The sequence below is a fragment of the Dermacentor albipictus genome, chromosome 7, assembly GCF_038994185.2.
Source record: "Dermacentor albipictus isolate Rhodes 1998 colony chromosome 7, USDA_Dalb.pri_finalv2, whole genome shotgun sequence".
Lineage (NCBI taxonomy): Eukaryota > Metazoa > Arthropoda > Arachnida > Ixodida > Ixodidae > Dermacentor > Dermacentor albipictus.
The window spans coordinates 135616721-135643412 of record NC_091827.1 but is presented as its reverse complement, the minus strand read 5'-3'; the positions used below and the strand labels follow the sequence as shown (position 1 = coordinate 135643412).

The 26692-nt window shown below is 45.9% G+C and overlaps 1 long non-coding RNA gene across 1 annotated transcript; it reads left to right on the top strand.

The window, feature by feature from the left end:
- The first annotated feature begins 14334 nt into the window (after positions 1–14334).
- On the top strand, positions 14335–26692 carry LOC139047621 (uncharacterized). Its single transcript, XR_011507267.1, has 3 exons — positions 14335–14401; positions 23152–23297; positions 26590–26692. It is a non-coding gene; the product is annotated as an uncharacterized lncRNA (long non-coding RNA).

The following is a 26692-nucleotide window of genomic DNA, read 5'->3' as shown; positions in this document are numbered from 1 at the left end:
TTAAGGGCAAACTAAGCCACAAAGGGTGTGAACTTTCTTGTAATGTAACTTCTCTTAAAGATCACATTCAATAGGTACTTACACACTTGGTACACAGAAAGTCACCGTTGGCAATCGGTTTGTATCAAGTGTGTAAGATATCTGAGGACACGGCTTCAGATCACCATAAGCATCAAAATTCTGATTCTTTGCCTAGACGCTTAACTTTTTCTTTACCAGGCCTGTAGAAATCGATCGACTTCATTGACAGCTTTTCTGCATGTTAGACATTTCCCTTGGAATTCTTCTACAACAGCGTTGTTCTGCCTGAAACGACTGAACTTTAACTATTGGTTAGATTTGAAAATTTTTGACAGATTGCAGACTAGAAAAGTAAATCTTTGTCTAGAGGTATTGTCAAAACTAGCATCCAGTGCTCCTAGCACTTCCTCAATGAAATGATGCAAAATGTGTGCTTTGGTCGACATCTCAACAGAATTTTGAAATGATAGCTACAGTGAAGACGCAGAAGCTTCTGTTGGGTTGTCTAATTTTCCGATCTCACATTTAGGGTGCTTTAACAGACTAAAAAATGGGTAGATGCTCGTGAGTGTGTGCTATTTTGATTGTTGTGTTCAACTAATAACAAGTGCAACCAGGCACGTACCCAGGATTTCTTTTCGGGGGGGGGGGGGGCACCACCTCCATCATCATCATCATCATCCTGTTTTATGTCCACTGCAGGACGAAGGCCTCTCCCTGCGATCTCCAATTACCCCTGTCCTGCGCCAACCGATTCCAACTAGCGCCCGCGAATTTCCTAATTTCATCGCTCTACCTAGTGTTTTGACGTCCTTGATTGCGTTTCCCTTCGCTTGGTACCCATCCTGTAACCCTAATGGTCCAACGGTTATCTAACCGGCGCATTACATGACCTGCCCAGCTACATTTTTTCCTCTTCATGTCAATCAGAATATCGTCTATACCCGTTCGCTCTTTGATCCAAACCACTCTCTTTCTCTCTTAACGTTATGCCCAGCAATCTTCGTTCGATCGCTCTTTGCGTGGTCCTTAACTTGCTCTCCAGTCGCTGCCCCATATGCACTGGCAAAATGCACTGAGAAATGCACTGGAAAATTCATTGGCACTGGACATATTGCACTGGCAAAATGCACTGATTGCACACTTTATTTTTCAATAATAATGGTAAGCTTCTAGTCAGGAGCTGGCAATGTCTGCTGTATGCGATCCAACCTATTTTTATTCTTCTGTGAATTTCCTTCTCATGATCAGGGTTCCCTCTGAAAAATTGACCTAGGTAAACATACTCCTTCACAGTCTCTAGTGGCCGACTGGCCATCCTGCTCTCTTGTTCCTTTGCCCGGCTATTTATCATTATCTTCATCTTCTGCATAACAATATTCAACCCCACTCTTACACTCTCTCTGTTAAGGTCTCCAATCATTTGTTGTAACTCGTCTGCATTGTTGTTGAATAGAACAATGTCATCGGCAAACCGAAGGTAGCTGAGATATTTGCTGTCGGTCTTTACTTCTAAGCCTTCCCAGTTTAATAGCTTGAATTCTTCTAGGCACGCAGAAAATAGCTTTGGAGAAATTGTATCTCCCTGTCTGACCCCTTTCTCTATAGGTATCTCCCTGCTTTTCTTGCGTAGAATTAAGGTAGCTGTAGAACCTCGTAGATATTCTAACGCAAAAGACGAGTCAGTAAGACGACAAACTATTTACAGATTATATTTGCAACAACGGTTGCAGCGCTGACCGGTTAGATGCACAGCGCGAGCCCAGTTCATTCTTCCTCTTCTTGTCTGGTGTGATGGCGCCTAGGCGCCTCGTTCAAACAAACAAATACCTCACGCATGTAGCAATATTTTCCAAGCTTTCTACGTAAGCGCTCTGTACTCCTTGATTACGTAGTGCCTCTATGATTGCTGGTATCTCTACTGAATCAAATGCCTTTTCGTAATCTATATAAGCCACATAGAGAGGCTTATTGTACTCTGCAGATTTCGCGATAACCTGGTTGATGACATGGATGTGATCCATTGTAATGCATCTCTTCCTGAAGCCAGCCTGTTCCCTTGGTTGACAAAATCCAGTGTTAACCTTATTCTATTTGAAATTATTTTGGTAAATATTTTATATAATACTGGGAGCAAGCTAATGGTCCCATAATTGTTCAATTCTTTAACGTCTCCTTTTTTTTGTGGATTAATATAATGTCTGCATTCGTCCAGTTTTCTGGGACCCTTGCAGTCGATAGACGCTTCGTATAAAGAGCTGCCAGTTTTCCAAGCATTATGTCTCCTCCATCTTTGATTAAATCGACTGTTATTCCACCTTATCCTCCCGCTCTTCACCATTTCATGTCTTGCAGGGCCCTTCTGACCTCATCGCTAGATATAGGAGGGTTTCTGTATCCTGCTCATTACTGTTTCTAAGTGAACTATCGTGACTCCTCTGGGTACTGTATACAGGTCAGCTTAGAATTTTTCCGCTGATTTTACTATATGTTCGAGATTGCTGATGATATTATCCTTCGTATCGTTTAGTGCATACATCATGGTTTGTCCTACGCCAGGTTTCTTTTTTACTGATTTCAGGCTGCGTTCATTTTTTATGGCTTCTTCAGTGTTTTTCATGTTATAGTTTCGAACATCAGTTATTTTCGCCTTGTTGATCAGTTTTGACAGTTCCGCAAATTGCGTAACGCTGCGCGGCCGCCAGTCCCATACAACCGCGTAGAGCGCAGGACTCTGCGGTTCTAGACGCACTGCGCTCACTGCGAAAGGTTAGAAAAACACCCACATAAGCACAGCAGAGAAGTGGCTACGTGAGGCGGTTCGACCGATAACTGTAGAAGCGTCATTCAAAACAAGTAATTGTTCTCCACTTCCGGCGGCAATTTCTCTACTTTTTAAATAAAAAGATGTTGATCCATAAATATTCTCATAAACAACGGTTAACTTTTTTATTATTCGCTTTTGCTTGCAGTTTGGTTGTTGCCTTGGCTCTCTCCCTTAGTAGATCGCTAAATATCTCAACTCCTTGCGATTTTTGTTTCCAGTTGCCAATTTTGCACGAAAAGTGCTATACAGTTAGGGAAAAACAGACGAGGTAACGGGCGACAGTCATCTTGCTTATGGGTTTAAGGGTTATTGCAGAGTTTCATGATGGACGCTCTTTCACATTATTTTATTTCCCGCCTTGTCTAACCCATATCACGTGTATATGGTTCCGGACATCTGTCAGCGTCGCGGTGAGCCGTAACTCAAGGAAACAATGAAGCAAAGGGATAAGTTAAACGCAACTGGTGATTTCTCCGGCCACAACTCGTTCCATGAGAGTACAGACCAGCTGAGCAACAGCCGCATCCCTCTCCTGGTCCCAGGATCAGCCTGAACAAAGAAGGTTGAACTAACAAAAGCAACAGCTATGCTCGTGATGGTTGAATAGATGGTGACAACTGAACGCATATCGAGTTAATCGTGCGGGTGCGGAATCTACGAGAAAACTGTCCTTCGCATTACAAGAGATGCCGATAACTACCGCCATCTAAAAGGACGAGTGAAAAAGGCAGCATAATGCTCACCGATGAACAGCTGCGAAGTCTCAACATTGATCTGGCAGCGCTTTAGGAATATGTGAGGAGTGGTGGCATGGGTGGGCAGGGGGGGGGGGGCGTATGCCATTTGATTTCCGGGGGGGCCCTGGCCCCCCGGTCCCCCCCCTGGGTACGTGCCTGAGTGCAACATTATTTTTTCCACTGTGGGCTGCTTTTATCCATCAGCGTTCAGTGTATGTACAAATTATTACAAGGAATCCTTCCTGCAGTGTGCGGTTTTTACTTAACCAAGAGCTCATAGAAGATTTCGGACCCACATTCGAGCAAAGCTTGACTAGCAGTCAAGTTTCTTACATTTTGAACACTGCTTATGCATGTGCCTTTATTCATTACTGTACAATATGTTGCAACACTCTACATTACTGTACAGCTCTGTACAGAAGCTGAACAAAGCACGTCGAGGCTTCAGCGTGCTCCCTGACCTCACAACCATTGTTTCGTGAGCCTAAACTGTGCAGTAAAAAATTAACCAAGTGCCTGCTACAATGGGTAAAAAAAAATGCTCCCTGCACAATAGGAACTTGCCTGTTTTTACATTTGCAAAGCAACTGCTTTCCCAAGTGTTGCAATGTGGGCTTGTTGGTAATGCATCTTGAAGGGGAGAACGGTAGCGCGATTAAAAAAGGGGACAAAAGAAGACACACAGGGACACGCACAGCGCTAACTGCCAACAGTGTTTATTGACACGTGTACTTGTCTTTATCGGGCGACACATTTCACCACCTAACAAATGTTATCGCACGGCGCAGGACGCGCCTGCATGTATAGGAAGTTTCTGGAATGTTATCGATGGTTCCATCCGCTGTCTGTGACCGAACCTTGTGAAAACTGATTGCGTGTGTGCGCGACACGAATAATGTAGAACTTTGTGGAAGACATGCGGGCCCCAGCGATTAGTATGGAACATTCGACCATTGATGTATAAAAGCCGACGCGCTTGACCCGTTGATCAGATTTTCGACGATCGCCAACCGTGTTCGCCACTATCGTTGTGCTATAATTGTAGCCTGTTTTGTGTGCACAGGTTCGCCCAATAAAAGTAAGTTTTGTCGTTCACAGTATTTCTACTGTGTTCTTCAACATCACCACCAAGTGACATCTGGTGGAGGTGCTTTACGTTCATGTACCGGACGCTCCTGACAAGCCGTAATCTAAGCCCGGACCAAAAAGACAACACCAGCGTCGTCCCGGAACATCGAGCAAGCCGCCGGCTACAGCAGCTCCCCCGGGACACAAGTCTTCTACAAGATACGACCAAGAAGACAGTCCAAGAAGATTGTCCAGAAACGACCAAGAAGACATCCCCAATGGCAGCTGCAGCGGCCCCAATAATTCTTCAGCAACCCAGGGAACCACCGACATTCCACGGTTCCACATTTGAGGACCCGGAAAGCCGGCTGGAGATATATCAGAGGATCACTACGTTTAACAGCTGGGAGAGCGACGACAAGCTGCGACATGTCTATCTTGCATTGGAGGACGCCGCCAAGACGTGGTTCGAGAATCGAGAAGCCACCTTGACGACGTGGGACCTGTTCCGAAGCGGCTTCCTGCAAACATTTACAAACGTCATGCGAAAAGAGCGAGCCCAAGCTGTACTGGAGACCAAAGCGCAGCTGCCGAATGAGACGATCGCGACCTTCACTGAGGAAATGAGCCGTCTGTTCCACCACACAGACCCGGAAATGTCAGAGGAGAAGAAAGTCCGCCTACTGATGCGTGGTGCAAAGAGGAACTTTTTGCTGAAATGGCAAGAAGCCCACCGAAAACCGTCGACGAGTTTCTTCGTGAGGCGACGAGCATCGAGAAGACACTAGAAATGCGGAACCGGCAATTCGACTGCCGCACCAAGCCAACAAGCTACGCCGGAGTTCAATCACTGGCTACCGACGACCTGTGTGAGACCATCAGGGCAGTCGTACGAGAGGAGCTTCAGAAGATCTCACCTTCATTGCAACCTCAAGTGGCCTCAATCACCGAAATTGCCAAAGAAGAAGTCCAGCGATCGCTCGGAGTCCCCAAGGTGTAACCACAATCATCGCAGCCCCAGCCAGAAGCGATGACCTATGCCGCCATCGCCCGCCGTCAAGGTCCCCCTCCACGACCGCGCTAGGGCCCTGTAACGCCGCAATTTTGTCAACCACCACCGCCGCTGCCAGCACGCCCACCCGTCGCCCAGCGGAGCTACCCGAGGAAGACAGCCGTTTGGCGCGCTCCTGACCACCGCCGCCCGCTCTGCTATCACTGTGGAGAAGCAAGTCACATCTACCGACGGTGCCCATTCCGGGAGATGGGACTGTGAGGGTTCGCCGTCAACGCTACGCGCCCGCAGCAAGGTGAACGCCCTTGCAATATTGCCGACTACCTCGCCGCTACTCAGTGGAACTCTTGACGACCATTGCGTTCGCCATCACCAGGCCACTACCTGTCGCCGCAGCGCCAACCATACACTGGCCCAGCCTGGGGCCGGTCAGCAAGTCCATATCCAGAAAACTAAAAGCGGCAACCGATGGAGGTGCGTTTGCTGTTCGTCGAACTGACGAAGATCCTCCGACGAAGACGCTGAAGAAACTACCTCGACGACATAACGACACGCCGCCGTCCCAACGAAGTCTGGAAGCAAAGAATACGACGACGAAAGACGACCTGATGACGTCACATACCAGCCACAGGTCAACGCGACACAGCCGTGATCCAACGCCAAGACCGAACTGTAATGCAAAACAAAGAACCACCGACCTCGTCGTGCTTCTCGACGGCCATGCAGTCACCGCCTTAGTCGACACAGGGGCTGATTACTCTGTCATGAGTGGACACATCGCCGCCCAGTTAAAGAAAGTTAAGACTACGAGAGAAGGCCCTCAAATTCGTACCGCTGGAGGACGCCCCATAACGCCGACTGGAATGTGCACGGCAAGAATTACCATTCACGACCGGACTTACCCTGCCGCCTTCGTTATCCTCCAACAGTGTTCACGAGACGTCATTCTCGGCATGGACTTCCTGAACCAACAATGCGCAGTCATCGACCTGAACTCAAAGTCAATGACACTGTCGGAAGATCATGCGATACCGCTGGAGAGCCTTCCTAGTCACCGCACCATGAGTGTGCTCGAAGATCAAGTGAGCATCCCGCCTCATTCGAGCATTGTTATTTCGGTTGGCACCGAAACACCCGCTGACGTAGAAGGCATCATCGAAGGCGACCAATGTCTACTGCTCGACCATGAAATTTGCGTCGCAAGAGGGATCGTTCGACTACACGGAGGAAACACGAAAGTGTTGCTGAGAAACCTCAGCCAGGAGTTCAAGCACAAGGGCATGACGATCGCATACATCGAGGAAATTCTGGAAACCAGCAATGCGTTTGTCCTCTCGGATTCTGCCGCATCTGCCCTGATGACCGTAGTTCCCGAGCCAGACTTCGACATAAATCCAATTCTACCCATGATGAAGCAGCAACAGCTCAGAAGTCTGCGTCGACGATACAAAGAGTGCTTTTTGACGTCGTCAAGGATTCGACAAACCCCAGTCGCAAAGCATTGCATAATAACCGAAGACTGCACTCGACCTCTCCGCCAAAGCCCTTACCAAGTTTTGACACGACAATGTGAAGCTATAAGGCACCAAGTCGATGAAATGCTGCGCGACGACACCATATGATATAACCATATAATATAACCATATAATTCTTGTAGAAACTCTATGGTTCGAACGGGTGCGTTGCATTCACCCAAATAGCCAACTAATACTGATTTGGCTTGGCTCCCGTTAGATTTTTAAAAGGCGGCGGTCATAGAGTTTCTCACTACATTACCTAGGGTGCTATTCTCGACATGCATGGCGGTTGCACGGCTGCCATTATCCGCCATATTGACTCTCTGATTGGCTGTGGCGAGCTCACGTGCCTTGAAGTTTGTGCCGGGAAATGGAAGTTTTGCAAAATGTCATTTTGCGTTTTCATCAAGATGACGAAACGTGACGTGAAGCTGCAAATATTATGGACTAATACATTTTTTTGGTCCTTGGCAGATCTATTGTGATTTTAGCGCTTCAATAAGAATGTGAGCGGTAACGTGCAGAAACCAGTGCAATGCATCTGCAATTGCGCGAATATGTAGTGACGCCCCAAGATATGCGCCATGCCAGCTTGCCGATTGGCTGAAGGAATATCTCATGAGGGGCGTCACAGGAAGGGCTGTTTCGTAAACGTCATTTTGACGATGCGTGACGTTGCCCTGGGCCGCCATTGCTGAAATTTTCCGCCATAATTTTTGCTACGAGGAGCCACGCGAATTACGTTAATGAGCAGCCATATGCAATGACAGCCGAGAGGAATGCGTATCACCACATTTTCGCCGTCGTTTGGCACCACGAAAACCTTTTGTTCGTAATGCGTGGTCATAGTATTTGCATCGCTCTGCGGTGCTTTTGGCATTTGTGTTTGGGGCCATCATTTTTTGAAAGAACGCGTTTATACGATATATTATTGGTTGAACATAGCAAGCTTTCGGCAATGTTGTCCACTTTTCACTGCTGCATTTGTATTGTAATCAAGATTAATGCCTTTTCGCCCAATCAAAAGTTATGACAACGGCCTCTTTCTAATTTGTAAAAAGAAATGTACGCAAGGCGGCACGTCTCAAGCAAGAAAACAAGTGCGTTGGCACCAACATGAGATGACTCATTCCATTTTCCGGGGACACGCATCCTAGCTGTTGAAGCAGACAACAGCTTGTACGCAGCAGACGACGGAAGCGAAAAGCGTTTTCGACGGAATAATCATACGCTTTGAGATAGCTGCTTTATTTTTACTGCGGAGGAAAAGTTTTGCTTTACCGATAACGCTACATTCAGTGCCTTCATTTCAATTTCCTAGGCGAAACGTCAAGTTGGCGTCACATTATGTAAGCAAAACGGGGTCACCAGCGCCATATTGTTTGCGTCGCGCCCACGTCACGCATCGAAGAAAATTGCGGATGGATGGATGTTATGAGCGTCCCCTTTGGAATGGGGCAGTGGCTTGCGCCACCAAGCTCTTGCTACTATACTGCCTAATATTCTACCTAGGTTAAACAATGAAAAAAGACAAAAAAAACACTATGAACTACCACGCCCAAATTTTCTGATCCCCTATTGCGAACTGTGCTTTTGTACGTCTCCGTCTTTTGTCGTTTCCCTACTTTTCTTCCAGCAATCCTCCTGTCGCCTCTTACTAATGTCTATTGCGGACATGTTTGCTTTACCACTGCTCCCTGTGAACCTAAGAGCTTCAAGGAGGCCAGTGGTGCCTAAATCGACCACTGGGTAGACGTCTTCACATTCTAATAAAACATGCTCCGTAGTTTCCCTAGCTTTACCACAGCAAGCACATGCTTCTTCTTCCTTCTTATATCTCACTTTATAGGTGCGTGTTCTAAGGCATCCTGATCTCGCTTCGAAAAGTAATGAGCATCCCTTTGAGTTCTCATAAATGGTTTCTTTCCTGATTTCGTTTTTTCCTCTTAAGTAGTTACTCATGGCAGGTTTCTTTTCCATTGCCGCCACCTATGAGATTAATTCAGCTTCTCTGACTTTCCGCTTGACCTTTGTCGTTTGTTGTTGTGTTGTCCACCCTACAGGCCGCATACTTGCTGGTAAGCTTCCTATTTCTTTTCCTCTACTATGAATCAATGTTTTTCCTGTACAGATACCTGAACACTCTCCCAGCCCATTTACTTTCTTCCATATTCCTCAGCCGTTCTTCATACTCAATTTTACTGCGAGCTTCCCTCACTTCAAAACTAGTCCAGCCCATGTCGCCCTGCACAGCTTCATTTGTAGTCTTCCCGTGAGCGCCCAATGCGAGGCGACCCACTGACCTTTGGTTCCCGTCGAGTCCTGATTGTACCCCCGATTTATAGCAAACAACCGCATTTCCGAAAGTAAGTCCTGGAACCATTACACCTTTCCACATACCTCGGAGGACCTCGTACCTATTGTATCCCCATAGCGCTCTGTGCTTCATTATGGCTGCATTTCTCTTCCCTTTTACTGTTATGGTTTTTTCCTGTGTTTCCATATATCCATTGCCTTCGTTTATCTATATACCAAGGTATTTATATTCTGTTACCCGAGGTATTTCTTGGCCCTGTATCTCCACTGTCTGTTCACTGTTTTCATTGAATACCATAACACCTGATTTTCTAACACTAAACTTCAAACCTAAATCATTGCCTTCCTGTCCACAGATATTAGCCAGACGTTGCAAATCACTTTGCTTGTTAGCTAGCAACACAATGTCGTCCGCATAAAATAAACGTGGGAGTTGCTGCTCTATTACTGTACCCGCCTGTTTGTATGAGAGATTAAACCCGATATTACTTCCTTCTAGCGCCCTCTCCATCCTCACATTCTACATCATAAACAACAGCGGGGATAAAGGGCACCCCTGCCTCAGTCCCTTGTTGATATGAACTTTCTCCTCGCTCCTCATCCCTTCCCATTCAATGCAAACGGTATTTTCTAGGTAAATCTCTCTCAAAAGCTGTATACAATCGTTACCTAAGCCTTCCCCTTCCAGGATATCCCACAATATGTTGCGGTCCACGTTGTCGTAGGCTCCTGTAATGTCTAAAAAGATCACATACAACGGTCTGCTTTCTGCTTTTGATATTTCAATACACTGAGTAAGAACAAACAAGTTGTCATCCAAACGCCTACCTATTCTGAAGCCATTCTGAAGCTCTCCCAAAGTGCCATTATTCTCTGTCTATGCTTCAAGCTTTAATTTGATTGCCTGCATTGCTATCCTGTATATTACCGATGTAATGGTCAACGGTCTATACGAGTGCATTCTGTCTTTCTCCCCCTTTCCTTGACAAATCAAATTCATTCTACTTTGTCGCCAACTGTCTGGTATTCGTCTATCTTTTAAAGTTCTTTCCACTGCTTTCACCAGAGCTTCCTTACTTTTTGGTCCTAGTTCATTTATCAGCCTAATGGGAACCTCGTCTAGCCCTGTGGCTGTACGCTTAGGAATTTTCTCTTCCGCTTTGTTCCAGTTTACATTTGTTAGCACCAGCTGCTTTTCCCCTTGGGTCTCTTTCATGCTCCTTTTTTGAACAAGTATAACCTCGTCATTGCCTTGGAAAGATTCGGCTGTTGCTTTTCGGATGTAATTTATTGCCGCTTCTCCTTCGAGTCTGTTTTCATCTATGTCTAGGATATGTTGTTGTATTGTTGTTGACTTCCTGCCTAATAATTTTATGTGGTTCCAAAATATTCTAGGTGCGGCCTTCTGTTTCTCACGTATTTCTGACAACCAACATTCACTTTCACCTTTTAATTTTGCTTGCACCAGTATTTGAACCATACACTTTTTCTACCGGTATATTTCCCATTTACTAGTTACTTCATCCTGTGGCAACTGCGCCTTCTTTGCCGGCCTGTGCTCTCGAGATGCTTTCTGTCGTTCGGCGATCGCTTCTCGTATCTCCTTGTTCCACCAGCTTTTCGGTTTTTTTTTCCTTTCCAATGGACATGTTGTTTCTCTTTCCGTATTTCTGTCGTTATTACACTTAGAAGCTCACCATATTCCCACTCTCTACTTGACCATTTGCCAAGCTCTTCCTCAACTCTAGTGACTATATTTGCTATTCGTTCAGCGTTCAAATATGGACTGGCCATTTTGCTCTTGCTCTCTTTCCCAACTACATATCCCATTTTCAAAATGATGCGTTTATGGTAACTCCCTATGCTGCTAAACCCTTCCTCATCAATGACCATTTCTCTCAACTTATCATGAATTCCTTCTGTTATCACACAGTAATCAATGGTCGATGGCCGGTTTCCCGCTTCCCATGTGATCTGTCCTTCACACATAGGCCCTGTATTCGGGATCACGAGGTCATGTTGCTCACAAAGGTCTAGCATTGACTTCCCATTATTGTCAGTATAGCCATCTAAATGCTGTATGTGGGCATTCATGTCACCTAATAAGACAATTTCAGCACCATTCCCGAAACCTTTAATATCCGCGCTTATGCATTCCACTAACTCTTTATTCTTCTCTGTGCAAATTTTTCCAGTCCACAAATACGTAACGCCCAGCCAAGTTTCTTTCCCATTCATTGTACCTGATAACCAAAGATGCTCTTGACATTGTGAATTTGCTCTTTTCCATTTGGTTCCCTGATGGATGAGCGTACCGACTCCCCCTCCATTTCTTTCCGACTTAGTTCTGTTGCGCCCTTCCCAAACATAATTCCCAATAACTGGCGGCTCTACTGAGTCTCTAAGGTGCGTTTCTGTAACCGTATACACCCCTATTTGTTCTCTATGTAACTGCTGTCTGGGAAAAAAAAGAAAAAAAGGGGGGGAGCCAGGGCGGCACCAAGACACAAAAGGGGGGGGGGAGTGAAAGAAAGAGAAAAATGAAATCTAAGAAATACGGGGGCTTGGGAGCATGTTGGGGATGCGAAAAGTTAGGAGGTATTCAGGGGGAGTCGTTGGCGGCATGTTTTTGAGGCATTAGAACCGCCGGTCAAGCGGTCTGTGCGCGAGTAACACAAGAGACAAAAAAATAGAAAACCCAGACACACACACACAAAAAAAACATGAGTTGAAAGTGACTTGAGTAGCATAGTAGTAATAGGTCGAGTAATTTTGAAATAGTTAAGGTGGCGACGAGGAGTCTGCGGTGCAATGTATGGGGTGACTGAAAGGCAGCGGCATGGTCTTTCAAGGGGCACTGCCCCACTTTTCTGCCCACTTTTCCTTTCTTCTGCCGCCCTGCATGTTTATGCATCCTATTGCATGGCGAGCTCTTTTTCTTGCTTTCCTCATTTTTCTGCTACCGACAGCGATGCTCTTCTGATGTTCCCCTAAGGGACCTTCTTCATTACTATCTACTCTGACCTCCTGAGCGCCCGCGGGCCCCCTAAAAAGCAACAGCGCGAGCACCAAGTCGCCAGCCCACTTCTCGTGCTAGCCTATAATTGAAGTGGATCCCGTCTCGTTTAAAATCACAACTTCTTACTTCCCTGTTTACTTCGACAACCTCGAAGCCTTTCTCTCGGCTCATTTTCCATATTGCCTCATTAGCAGCCACCATGGCTCTTTGTACGTGACCGTCGCGCACAGGCACCTCCGGCACCGTGCACACCACGATCTTCACCTGAGGGAATAGCTCGCGCAAGTCGCCCACCCCTTCGCCAAGCGCTGGGCTAGTCCTGGCCCTTTCCTGTTTAGGACGTCATTTAGCCCTCCTGCTACTATGACGAGGTTGCGCACGTGGGCATTTTCCTCGAGCTTTTCTTTTGCTCGCTCCATGACAGAACCCAGTGTGCGCCCTGGAAATGTCCCTACCACCACTCTTTTGTCGCCTTTCACCCTCTCCACAATTGCTTTTGAGCACCCAGCCAGGTTTGAATCGCCTGCAGTAATCACCCTTTCACTCTCTCCTACCTCTCCCTGCTTCCCTTTGTCATTTTCCGTGTGATTCGGACTCGACAAGGGGCCTTGTCCCCTCGGCTCCTGCTTTTTCCGCGTAGCGGCCTCAAGGTAGGTGCTGCTTTTTCCAGCTAACCCATCATCACCCTGCCTGCGTTCCACGTATTTCTCTGACCCTCCCGCGCCTGTAGCGTCGGGGGTCTGCGTTCCATTGTCACGCACATTCTCGGTCACAATGGCGGTCCTGTTCAGCTTTTCCTTGGCTGCTTCCAGTCTCTTTTCAACTACCTTCCGTGCCTCACGCTCCGTGTTTAGCTCATTTTTGAGCTCTTGCACCTGTTTAAGAAGCTCTTCCTGGAAAGTCTCCATTTTCTGCAGCCTAGTATCGACATCACATTGTGTGCCGGTTGATTCGACGCCCTCTCCATTCTCACCCGTCTCCTCATCTGCCTTGAGGTTCGCCCCCCGTACTGCCTGCTTTACCGGCTTTCTCGCCATGTATTGCAGGCTTTTTGCAAATACTATAATACTATATCAATGCAGAGCACGTGCCTTCTAGAAAAAAGCGATACGCGCAGGGTCCAAATCCTCAAAATGCTGCAAAGCAACTCTCACCACTGTTTCAAAAACAATCAATGCCGCGGAGACCAAAGGTATGACGCGCTCAACCACGCGGTCACGCTCTCACTTTTCTACCAAACATGCACAGTAAAACCACTAATAGCTATTTCTCTTGCCACTTCCAAGCTGCTACTAAAAGACTACAAACACTCAACGTCCCACTAGGCTGCACATGTTGGAACACGTGGCACGAAAGGACGCTCTAATCATCCTGCAAAACAAACGTACACGAAGCACACCCGCGGACCCGAAATACGAGACAAATTAAAAAAAGGAAAGAAACGGAAAAACCCTCAATTACTATTTAAATGCAAAAAACAGCAAATAAAAACAAGCAAGCTCAAAGCATGCACAAAAACTTATGATTTCGTCGTCGCCACGGAACCCTGAAAAGCACGTCCATTCGTCACAATTCGCGGAATTTCCAGAATAGCGCCCCTAGAGGGAAATCTGGCGCTGCTGCGCTGTGGTATGCATGGGAATGCCGGTATGTTGTAGATTCGGATTGGCATCGTTCTCGTAGAGACGGGGAAAGTGTCCGCGTTCACCCGGTCGACGGAACGCAGGCGGTAGGTTCACCCAAACGTCACGTCCGGCATGTTGCATTCATTCATTGTTTTTCGCGTCCGTGATGTCACATCCGTCTTAGGTTTTGGCGGCAGAATGGCAAGGAGCTACGCTCAAACAACTGGACAAAGATGTGGATCGTTTAACGTAAGCTATCGTAAGTACTTCACTTTTTCATTCGATGTGCCTCTACTATGCAAACCTACGCTTTCGGCTGGCTGCCCGCTTGCACAAGCTTATTTTCCTTGTGACGGATCCCGCGGACCGCCGCACCGATCAGCCAGTGCTACAGCGTACTAGCGCCGAGAACGCATATTAGACGACACTGTTTATCTTACGTATCTTCAAACTTGCAAGAACCTTTTTCACAATCACTTAAACGTAACATTACCTGGTTACGGTGCTGCTACACGGCAGAATGTGTAAATGGCAGATGACCCAAGTGCGGCATGTGCGCGCACTTGTTTAGAGAAAATAAAGAGTATTCATCATTTATCTCGCAATGTAAACGCACGTTCCTGACACATGGTTCAGGTCTGCCGTCCGCCGACTAAAGGCGGTATGAATGAAGTCGCTAAATGAGTGCTTTTCGGCGTCATTGCACGCGCGGGAAACAGCGTTTGTTTACATAGTAATATGAGCCTTTACATAGCAATATCGATGTGCTGTCCACAGCCCTTCTCTGGTAACCTTTCTCCGCAGCGTAACGCTCGAGAGCTCTATGCAGGTGTGACAGAGGTTGTGTGCGGTCGGTATTTGTGATTTTCTAGAAAGAAGCTTCATTACAAAGTGCATGATCAGGCTGCGTGGTCGTCCATTCTACTAGAGCGGGCAATCAATAAACGATACAAGCATGGGCATACACATGCTGTTGCCAAATAACCCTTAAGGTGGGTCCATTTAATACTGGTGATTTAATCGTGGATGAAGACTGGGATGTTCTCTTTATGTGCTTGCTTCAAAGTAGGATAAATCGAAACTTGGCCAACAAATTTTACTAGTGTTACAAGGTTTTGTGAGAAAGGGTGTTGTGTATTGCTTTGTAACGAGTGACTTTTAAGAGTGTGACATTGTCTCCCATCGCACGTGTATATCCCGGCTGGAAGTTATGTTCATGTGCTCAACAGTGCTTCGGGAACCCTCTGAGCGCTTACACGTTGATATTACAGCCACTTGTGAATTCTGGTTCTAATGTAAGCATTAAGAGGTTTTAGCACTCATCATAGTGATAACCTTAGACGTTAATTCTATAGTGTATATTGTTAACTGACAAGCTGGGTCTGGTAAGTTTTACATCTTGACACTAAGAACCTGTGGCATGATGAGTTTGCGCAAAAGAACAGTGCAGGTGCCATCATATATACATTCGTTGTCATTTACGCACATTATTGGAGGGACTCCAATCTACATTAAGTACAGCGCAATGGGCGCCAGTGCCAGTGGTCGCTCAATGTGTGGTTTGGAATTTACGCCAGTGCAATAATCAGTACCATCTTCAATCACGCACTGACTGGACAGCGTTATGTGAACGAAATCCTTGAAAAAGTGGTGGATGAGTTTCTCAGCAAAGTCCCGCTGTCACATCTTCTATTCTGCTGTATCAGCAAGATGGGCCACCTGCATGCAGCAGCAGCCGAGCACGAAACTGGTGGGGTGCTACTTTTCATGCACAATAGATTGGAAGGCACGAGCCTGTAAATAGGCCGGCTAGGTCACCTGACCTCTCTCCGTTCAGTTTCTTTCTTTGGGGTTTTGTGAAAGATTGTGCCGGACGTCAGATTAGTTCAAGGTAAGGATAACGGATGTCTGCCGTAGAATTCCGGCATCGGTCATCAAGAAAGCCACTAAAGGTGTGATAAAATAGACAGTACTGCGTAGCTGCAAAAGGAGACCTATTTGAACACGTCCTCTAGGCTGATGTTCAACGGAGCTTACGAATTAATAGAGAGTAAGAGCACACTGTTTTTTTTTGTCTGTGTGTGTGTGTGTGCCGACATTCTGATTGCCAGTTCGGCTCATAGGAGTGGTATATTTAATTTCGTGAATGCATTGGTTTTGCCTTTTCTCTACAAGTTGGTTGGTTTCCAGTGTGTTTATTTCGCTTTTATTTGTTGACACGAACCTGTTTTTGCAGCACGTATACACTTTCATGAAAAATAAAACGCTCACTTTATATTGGCTTTGGTCCGAAGCAAGTTTTTGTTGCGAAATATAACTTAATTCGCCCGCTCTTTTCGATGCGGTGCGAGCAAAGTCTGGATTTTGAAACACTCTGTGCCTATTACATTGCTCTTCACATTTCGTGTGTGGTTAGAGCTGCACTTTGGCTGCCCAAGGGGCTTTTGTTATCATTTATCAGTCTGCCTTGAGAGAGGGATAATAAGTGTGACGTAGAGAGAAAGGAGTAGCTGTGAAGCTGCGAAACCTACTGTTGGGGCTCCTTCTGTACCATTATCAAGGTGGTGCGCTGTCTCTTCGGGTTTGCGATAGGCAATGCAGTTACTTTCGATCAGCTTATTTGAGGGCACTGCTTCATGATGCGGGTGAGAGTTCACTCACGTGGTATTTTTCATAGTTCGTGAGGTTGTTTTCCAGTCGGTAAAATTGTACGCAATTAGTATGTCGCTGAAAACACTTAAGTTAGATGTCATTTTGGGATGCCAACAAATGCCTCATTGACACTTTGAAAATTATGAGAGTACTTCTCGAGTTAGATAATTGTAATTACCAAAATAAAGCAAGACTGCGAGTCGGCCTAGTTGCAAAGCAAACTACTCGTGAGCGCTCGTCCTTGTGTTTCTTCTATTCTTCGTCCCTGTTTGTTGCGCACAATAAGTTTTAATACCAAATTAAATCTCAGTAACGAAATAATTATTGGCTACTACTCCACTTTACTGGCAACAATATGCACTAGGTTTTCTTCGAGTAACGGAACTGTTTTTTTTTAAGTCGATCTTAGTGCATGATAGCTGTGGAACACTCTCTCTCTTCATCCCTATACCCCTTTCCCCAGTGCAGGGTAGAAAAACGGACATGCGTCTGGTTAACCTCTCTGCCTTTCCTCTCTTCTATTTCTCTCTCCCTATAATTCACTCAGTAACCGTAATGAGGCCAAGCCAGATTCACTCGAAATCAGAATCAACAGCAGTCATCTGCGGCAGCACTTATGCTCGGACTAGCAGAAAAAAAAAAAGAGGCTGCAGTTTTGCAGAAAGGCGAAGCAGTGTTAGTGATAGCCAAGTATGCGACAATTACACGAAGGAAGATTACACCAGCAAGGGGACTCGGGCTGTGAAATTGAACTGTCTCCTACTATGAGGTCTTGTATATACTTAGCGCCGTCACTTCAGTGCTCAAGTGTTCGAGGTCAAACGAAGTTTCTTGAAGTGCAAGAAATCATCATCATCAGCCTGGTTACGCCCACTGCAGGGCAAAGGCCTCTCCCATATTTCTCCAACAACCCCGGTCATGTACTAATTGTGGCCATGCCGTCCCTGCAAACTTCTTAATCTCATCCACCCACCTAAATTTCTGCCGCCCCCTGCTACGCTTCCCTTCCCTTGGAATCCAGTCCGTAACCCTTAATGACCATCGGTTATCTTCCCTCCTCATTACATGTCCTGCCCATGCCCATTTCTTTTTCTTGATTTCAACTAAGATATCATTAACTCGCGTTTGTTCCCTCACCCAATCTGCTCTTTTCTTATCCCTTAACATCACACCTATCATTCTTCTTTCCATAGCTCGTTGCGTCGTCCTCAATTTGAGTAGAACCCTTTTCGTAAGCCTCCAGGTTTCTGCCCCGTAGGTGAGTACTGGTAAGACACAGCTATTATACACTTTTCTCTTGAGGGATAATGGCAACCTGCTGTTCATGATCTGAGAATGCCTGCCAAACGCACCCCAGCCCATTCTTATTCTTCTGATTATTTCAGTCTCGTGATCCGGATCCGCAGTCACTACCTGCCCTAAGTAGATGTATTCCCTTACGACTTCCAGTGCCTCGCTGCCTATTGTAAATTGCTGTTCTCTTCCGAGACTGTTAAACATTACTTTAGTTTTCTGCAGATTAATTTTTAGACCCACTCTTCTGCTTTGCCTCTCGAGGTCAGTGAGCATGCATTGCAGTTGGTCCCCTGAGTTACTAAGCAAGGCAATATCATCAGCGAATCGCAAGTTACTAAGGTATTCTCCATTAACTTTTATCCCCATTTCTTCCCAATCCAGGTCTCTGAATACTTCCTGTAAACACGCTGTGAATAGCATTGGGGAGATCGTATCTCCCTGCCTGACGCCTTTCTTTATTGGGACTTTGTTGCTTTCTTTATGGAGGACTACGGTGGCTGTGGAGCCGCTATAGATATCTTTCCGTATTTTTACATACGGCTCGTCTACACCCCGATTCCGTAATGACTGCATGACTGCTGAGGTTTCGACAGAATCAAATGCTTTCTCGTAATCAATGAAAGCTATATATAAGGGTTGGTTATATTCCGCACATTTCTCTATAACCTGATTGATAGTGTGAATATGGTCTATTGTTGAGTAGCCTTTACGGAATCCTGCCTGGTCCTTTGGTTGACAGAAGTCTAAGGTGTTCCTGATTCTATTTGCGATTACGTTAGTAAATACTTTATAGGCAACAGACAGCAAGCTTATCGGTCTATAATTTTTCAAGTCTTTGGCGTCCCCTTTCTTATGGATTAGAATTATGTTAGCGTTTTTCCAAGATTCCGGTACGCTCGAAGTCACGAGGCATTGCGTATACAGGGTGGCCAGTTTCTGTAGAACAATCTGCCCACCATCCTTCAACAAATCTGCTGTTACCTGATTCTCCCCAGCTGCCTTCCCACTTTGCATATCTCCCAAGGCTTTCTTTACTTCTTCCGGCGTTACCTGTGGGATTTCGAATTTGTCTAGACTATTTTCTCTTCCATTATCGTCGTGGGTGCCACTGGTACTGTATAAATCTCTATAGAACTCCTCAGCCACTTGAACTATCTCATCCATATTAGTAAAGTGCAATTAGTGCATATTAGTGCAAGAAATATATATACATATATATGTACCGCTTTATTCCAGCCAAGCTAGGACTACTACCTCGAGGATTAAACTGTGCTGCTGGTGATGATATATGCAGATGGAATAGATGTGCAGATGATGAATTTGAAAGTCAGGCATGTGTTGTGCCCATGCTAATTCTCTCTCGCTGTGGAAGCGGCCGCCTGGCAGCGCGTAAGTACCATAAAATGCGTCAAGTATTTGGTTTTAAGCGGGAGACATGCACTATCTCTGTGCCACAGCAACGGGAATCGGGTGGCGTTCTAACACGCGAGGCATGGTAATTGACAGGTGATGTCTGCTCAATGACCGTGGAAAGTCGAATAAAACACGAGAAATTTTTTGCATAAGCCAGGAATGCACACAGGAGTCCAAAGAACTTCGTCACCAGGAGAAAAAAATTACCGACGATTACGTTACTTCCTAATGCGAGATTTGAGCGCAGCAAATAAGCTGTTTCACCTTTTCGATAGATTGAGGCAAAGAAATCGAGCAACACATGTATGCGCTATCACAGATTTTTTTTTTATTTTTCACACGTATTCCTTTAACAAAGACTCCACTAACAGTTCTTGACAGTCATGGAGGAAGCTTTGTGGTCGGAGAAATAGACTGATATATGTTCGACTTGGTACACCAATGCTTGATTATCAAAGACGTTCACAAAGACGTTCACAACTGGGCCCTTAATGCCATATTTGCCTCCGCCGTGCATCAGTCGTCGCACTTGCATGAATGGGATTCGCGGAGATATACGAGTCTTACACTCACCGCATTAAGTTGTGGAAGGTGCGCTGGCCTCGAGGGATATTTGTAACCGTTTGTTGTCGAAATAACAACCAAAACAAGCGCGAACGAGACCGACCCAACAGAACCAAACAGGCGCGGGCGAGAGCTGTGGCGCGAGCAGATGATAGTACGAAACGAGCGGATCGGCTGAGACCAGACACGAGTGCGCATCGAGCCGTAAGGAGGGTCCGCATGACACCAGCATCGCGCGTGCACGTCACTGAAGGGGCCGCTCTCATTGGTCTCCGCCATTCGCGGCTCGTGTCCTTCGTCTCCCACTCCAGCGAAGGGGGGCGGAGCTGGTTACGAGGCCAACGCTGACGACGACGCGAAACCCAGGAACGGACGCCAAAGAGCTGCGCTCTAAAAGTCACAGCACGGTGGGTCGAGTCGTAACGAAACTTGCGAGCGTCCTGGGAGACGTCGGTGTTAAGCGGGGCGAGGCGAGACACAAACTGTTCCAAGAAAGGAACTGATGGGGGTACAGGAGTCGAAAGGAATGATACATCAAGAATGAAACTTGGTGAACACCCATAGATGAAGACAAAATGTTAAAATCCAGTAGTACGTTGCGTAGCCATGTTACAGGCGAATGTCATGAACGACAGGATTGCATCCCCGTTCGTGTGGCCAGGGTAGATGTACAGTCGCATGCAATATGACTTGCAACACTCTTGTTCGTGGTTGAAGGGGCTCCACGGCTGCGCAGCAGCTCTGACGTTCGAAATAGCAGTTTAATAGACACTACTAATTGAAGCTGTGTTTCGGTCTGGAACTTACCATGTGTCTGCACAGCCGTACAGCCTTGGAGCCCCTTCGACCACGGGCACCGGTGTTGCAATTCATATTGCACGTGACTGTACATCGCAATCATCAAGCTGTTGGTCTGCGGATGGTAACTGGAAGTCGTCTTGCGAATTGTGCTAGAGGCGCACAGAACTTCGGTAAGGATAGAAGAGAGGAAGACCGCTGCGGTCACTGAGGAGAACGCGCGGAGCGCTGCGGTGTAAGATAATGTTGTGTAGAAAGAAATCGGCGACTTCAGCAGCAGTCCCGGATGGTAGAGATGCTGTCTCCGCATAGCGTGTTGGATGATCTATGGCCGTTGCAATCCAACGATTTCCATGTAAGGTCGTGGGAAGAGGACCGTACAAGTCTATTCCAACTACTTCAAAAGGCGAAGCGGGACAAGGCAGAGGTTGTAAAGAGCCAGAAGGAGCTGTTGGGTTTGCTTTGACAATGAACGCAGGGTGCAACATACTTCGCAACGGCTGAAGATGGGCCAGGCCAGGAGCAGCAACTTCATATTCTGTTGTAAGTCTTGTGGTAGCCTAGATGACCAGTCGTCGCATGATCGTGAAAGGCTTCAAGCACCTCACATTGCAGAGAACATGGTATGACCGGGACCCATTTGTTGCCACCGATGTGATAAATGTTCCGATGTAAAACCCCATTGTGCAGCTTGAATTGATTAAGTTGTCGACGAAGTAAGGCGTTTGGAGGTGACGAAGAATCTTCCATGCGTTGGAGAATAGTTCAGCAGTATGGGTCGATGCGTTAGTGGGACACAAGGACAGATGGGCTGTTGTGTCTTAGCCATTCGAGGGTTACAGTGGGTAAAGCCGATGAAGAAGACTCAGGACGTACACAATCACGGAGAGGTTATGGTGAATGGTCATGATTCGGCAGAGGATAGCAAGAGAGAGCATTGGTGTCTTGATGCTTCTTTGCAGCACTGTAGGTGACATTGAAATCGTACTCCTGTAGTTGAAGCACACAGCAACCGAGGTGACCTGATAAATTCTTTAGCGATGAAAGCCAGCACAGTGTGTTATGGTCGGTAACGACTGTGAAATTGCGGCCATGAAGACATGGGTGAAATTTTTGCACTGCCCAACAGCAAAGCACTCCTGCTTGGTTATGGTGTAGTAATTTTCGGCACTGGTTAGTGCACGACTAGCATAAGCAGTTTCTCGTTCGCGGAATGTGTTGTCGCATTGTAGTAGAATGGCACCGAGACTGACTGCTAGCGTCGGTGTGAAAGATGGTGGGCGCAGTTGGATCAAAGTGGCACAGTACTGGGTCTGACGTCAGGGCATGTTGCAAAAGCAGAAAAGCATGTTCACATTCGTCGGACGAAACAAAGGGCGCATTACTGGGGAGGAGTTGATGGAGCGGGGACGTAAGTGTAGCGAAGTTGCATATGAAGTGCCGGAAGAAGCAAGTCCAAGAAAACTGTGCATGTCTTTTTTACGCAGTGGACACAAAATTCCAGGATGGCAGTAAGCTTCTCGGGGTCCGGTCGAATACCTTCTTTGCAGACTATGTGCCCCAGAACATTGATGGCCTTGCTGGCCAAACTGCATTTGTGTGTGTGTGTGTGTGCGCGCGCGCACACGCGCGTGTGCGTGTGTTGAGCTGCAAACCAACATTTGCAAGACAGGCAAGGACTTCATCAAGATGTTGCAAATGTTGTCAGAACATGGTTGAAAACACAATGTCGTCGAGATAGCACAGACAGGGTTTCCATTTCAAGCCACACAAGACTTATCGATCATGCGTTCGAATGTGGCAGGCACATTGCAGAGTCCAAAAGGCATCGCACTGAACTCGTAGAGCCCATCAGGGGTAGCAAATGTAGTTTTTGCTTTGTCGGATTTGGACATCTGTATTTTCCAGTAGCCTGGTCTAAAGTCAAGGCTAGAAAAATACTCAGCAACGTGGAGTGAATCTAGTGCATCATCCATCCGTGACACGGGGTGAACATCTTTGCGCACGATTTTGTTCACCGCTCGGTAATAGACGGAAGAACACACTGAGCTGTCTTCGTGACAATTGCAACGACATGAGTGTCAACAGCTCAAGTGACAGTTGATCCACGAGGCAACAGTTGGGGTTTGATTTGGTTTATTGCAGTAAGCAATGCAGACCCCTCATAGAAGCGAATAAGGCCAGGGGTAATCAGAATTGCTCGAGATAGGGTATGGTCATAAGGTAGAATGAATACACCGCCATCCACAATGTTACAGGAGTTGACACCTATAATCTCTTCTCTAGGTGGCCAAAGAACGTAATCGGAAGAGGTGACAAGACGAATGCATTCTTCGTGGTTAGGAAGAGAATTGCCAGTGGCATCCATTTGTGTGAGGCGCTGACGACAAGAGATAGGAGCGAACGCCTAAGATAAGAAGTCCCACCCCAAGGTGAGTTCATGGGTCACTCACGAAATACCGCAAGAACAATGTGGTGAAGAATTTAGTCTATGGACACACGAACAGTACACAGTGCGATTGGACGAATAATAGCGTTGGCCGCTGCACAAAGAGAAAGGCCGGAGTAAGGCAATTCTTGTGTTTTATAGAGTCCCGAACAGTCACATGGCAATAATCGCCAAGCGTCTTGTAACATGGAGCCACGTCAGAGTTGCACCAAACAAAGATGATGGCTGCAGCCAGTCTTGCCAGATAACTACATTTTGACTATTCTGTATTGTTTGCATTTTTTGTGTAAAAGGAATTGTCGCAGAGAGTTTTATCTTCAGTGGCCTTCAGTTGACGTCGTCTGCTACAACTAGCACATAAGTTAACTCCATAACACCACTAGGATGGAGACATTGCCCAGTCGAAAAAAACAATTGAAACCATTTGGAAATATCAATGGGTCCAACTGGAAACGGCAATTTCCAATTGGACCAAGTGTTTTCTCCAACAGGACCATTTGGACCAGTTAGAACGGCCAATTGGTTCATATGGAAACCCTCCCTTCCAATTGGGCCAGATGGAGTTTCCAGCAGGACCATTTGGGTAAATCCGAATTGCCACATGGTCCAATTGGAGTTATCAAAACCATTTGGATAAAATTTTAAGTGAGAAAATGTTAATGTCTCTTGTGTACAAAATTTGCAGATTTCTCTTTTCCTTTTGAGATTTGGACGCGAGATTCGAGATTGGATTCGTGAGATTGGAAGACACTATTTGTCATTTGGAGGGCAAGTAAATGGGGAACAACCGTAAAAAAAGTGGTTGCGATGTATTGATCATGTTAAACAGCAAAAAAAAAACTTGCACTTTTTTATGTGTTTCTTAAACACATGACTCAAACAACTTTTAGGCATAATGCAATTTGTAATTTAGCAATATTGTTTAAATTTTATATTTCACATCTATGAAAGAATTCTTCCTTGGAATTAAATTTTGTCTCAGCGTCATTTTTCCTTGGCGGCCGAACGGGACAACATAATCGACATCAACATTATCAACATGTGCTCGTGTGTGCAGCAACCATGGCAGCAACAAAAAAAGTCGACAGTCGTGCATGCGTGCTGCACTGCATTCTGCGCTTTGTCCTGATCGCCTTGCGTGCTTCGTGCGGCACGAAATCGACAAACATTTGGCAATTGTGCCAGTGACAGACATAAAGAACTTCAAGCCTGACGACGACTTTTCGGCGGGTATTTATATGGTGAAGAGGACAAACGCGGCCGGCACGTGTGCCCGCTACCTTGCCAGAATTTTGCAGATCGGAGGTAAGTTTCCACGTTTCCAAAGCTCTTATTAATTTGCATTACTGCACTACACGAGTGCACGGGTCACGCACACTCGTTTGAGTTAAATGATTGCACAGATATATGTATACGCTTTTGTGTAATGTAGCAAATATGCATGATGCACTGAACTAATTTCGACAAAAATGCTTCAAGTGTATTGCATGAGCGTTTCTTTAAAAGCAAGGTTTCCCCAAGAGCGTCGTGACAGCACTGGTGAAACGTATGAATCACTACGTGGGGGAGAACATTGCTGACATTGACAGAACAGCGAAAAATATATACTGATTAGAACAATTTTCTTGCATTTGCTGCTTGAACCTTAGCTACATAAACCGCAAATTGTGACTCTCTTCAACCTGGTTGGATTGCTGAATATTAAAATTGAGGTGCCTTTTTATCTAATATCAGCTTGCCTGTCGTGCCAGCTTTTGAGGGCAACAGGTTTTTCAGGATTCCATACACAATGCTGTCTTCTTATTTATCCATTTCTGCAGGTTGTGGCGCGACTAGACCGGAAAAGGACCATGAACAGTGTCCCGCATTGCATTTTTCTTAGTAATAAAGCTTTAAATCCTACTTTTCACTTGTTGCCTCATTGTCACATGTAGTTATCATCTTAAGGAAGTAGTGGCTCCTTGTGTGATATGATGTGAAGCAAGAAAAGCATGGGGAATAGTATTAATGAAGAGATTCTCTTTCTGTGCTGTTCGTATTGTATTGCATCATATTAGATCACAATATATATGAACCAACTAGCCGAGCAACACGTAATAATTTGGTTCCTTATTGCTGTGCTAGTTTACCAGATTCACACAGCGCAGGCGGGCGGTGCACAGTCGAAACCATTTGACCCGTCGAGCGGCTCCATTTGCACCATTTGGTTCCATGCCAATTGGCCCAATTGGTTCTATGCCAACTGCACCATGTGACCCAATTGGCAACAACCAATTGGTTTTATGCCAACTGCACCATTTGAGCCAAATGGTATACAACCAATTGGTTTTATGCCAACTGCACCATTTGAGCCAGATGGTATACAACCAATTGGCCCAATTGTTCCAAGTGGCCCAATTGGGTACTAATACACAAATGGGACCAATTGGAAACAAGTGGAAATTTTCCAATTGGGTCCAATTGTTTTTTTCAACTGGGTGTGTCGTCGGATGCTTCCTTAAAAGTGGACAAGAAGATTCTAAAGGAAAAGTGTGAGATGGTCACAGTAATAACCAAGGCATTTGGCATGGGAATGACCCAGCTATGAAAGTATTATCAGATGTGGACAAGCATATAATACTAAATGGCACCTTGCACGAGTCCCAAGTGTCAAACGTAATGAGTTGTGCATTGAAAGGGCCAAAAATGTTTTGTACATGCAAGGGAACACTATGGGCATTTGATAACAGTTGCTTAGATGCACTACATTAACAGGAACCAAACGAACTCCCTTAGACATAAGCATGCAGCAAATTCAAGGACTAGATGAAGCTTCAAAGAAGTAACTGCATTTCATGTAGGATAGGTGTGAATGACCTTTGTGTATGAGATCAGTGACAAAAACACTAAATGAATGCAGTACAGTGTCTGTATCGTATCTTGTGCATACCAAACTAGCCTGGAGTTTCAGCGTTCCTTGTCAGTTCATTTAAATAGGCACTACATTGTTCAAAGTGCAGTATTGTTCTACAAAACATAATATGCAAGATGTAGCATGCTAACCTTCGTGGCTCAGCAACTACTGAACCGAAACCTCAATGAGCAGTGAAGCTTCCTTGTAATTTTCATCTTAACCATACTTTTGCTCTCGAAAGTGAACCTCTTTAGTGAATTTGCTTGTGTATTAATTTTTCTTTAGGCAAGTATTTTTTATACATGTTAATGTTTCAATCCTGCTTTTTCTTTCCGGGGCTAAAACAAAATGCCTCTTATTTTACTTTGAACTTTTGACCTAGGAAGCCATCATCTGGTGCTGTAGCAAGCACGTGCTTCGGGCAAGGAGGGAGCCAGCACCATATGTACCTCAGCAAGAACCACGGTGCTCAAAATAAACATTTT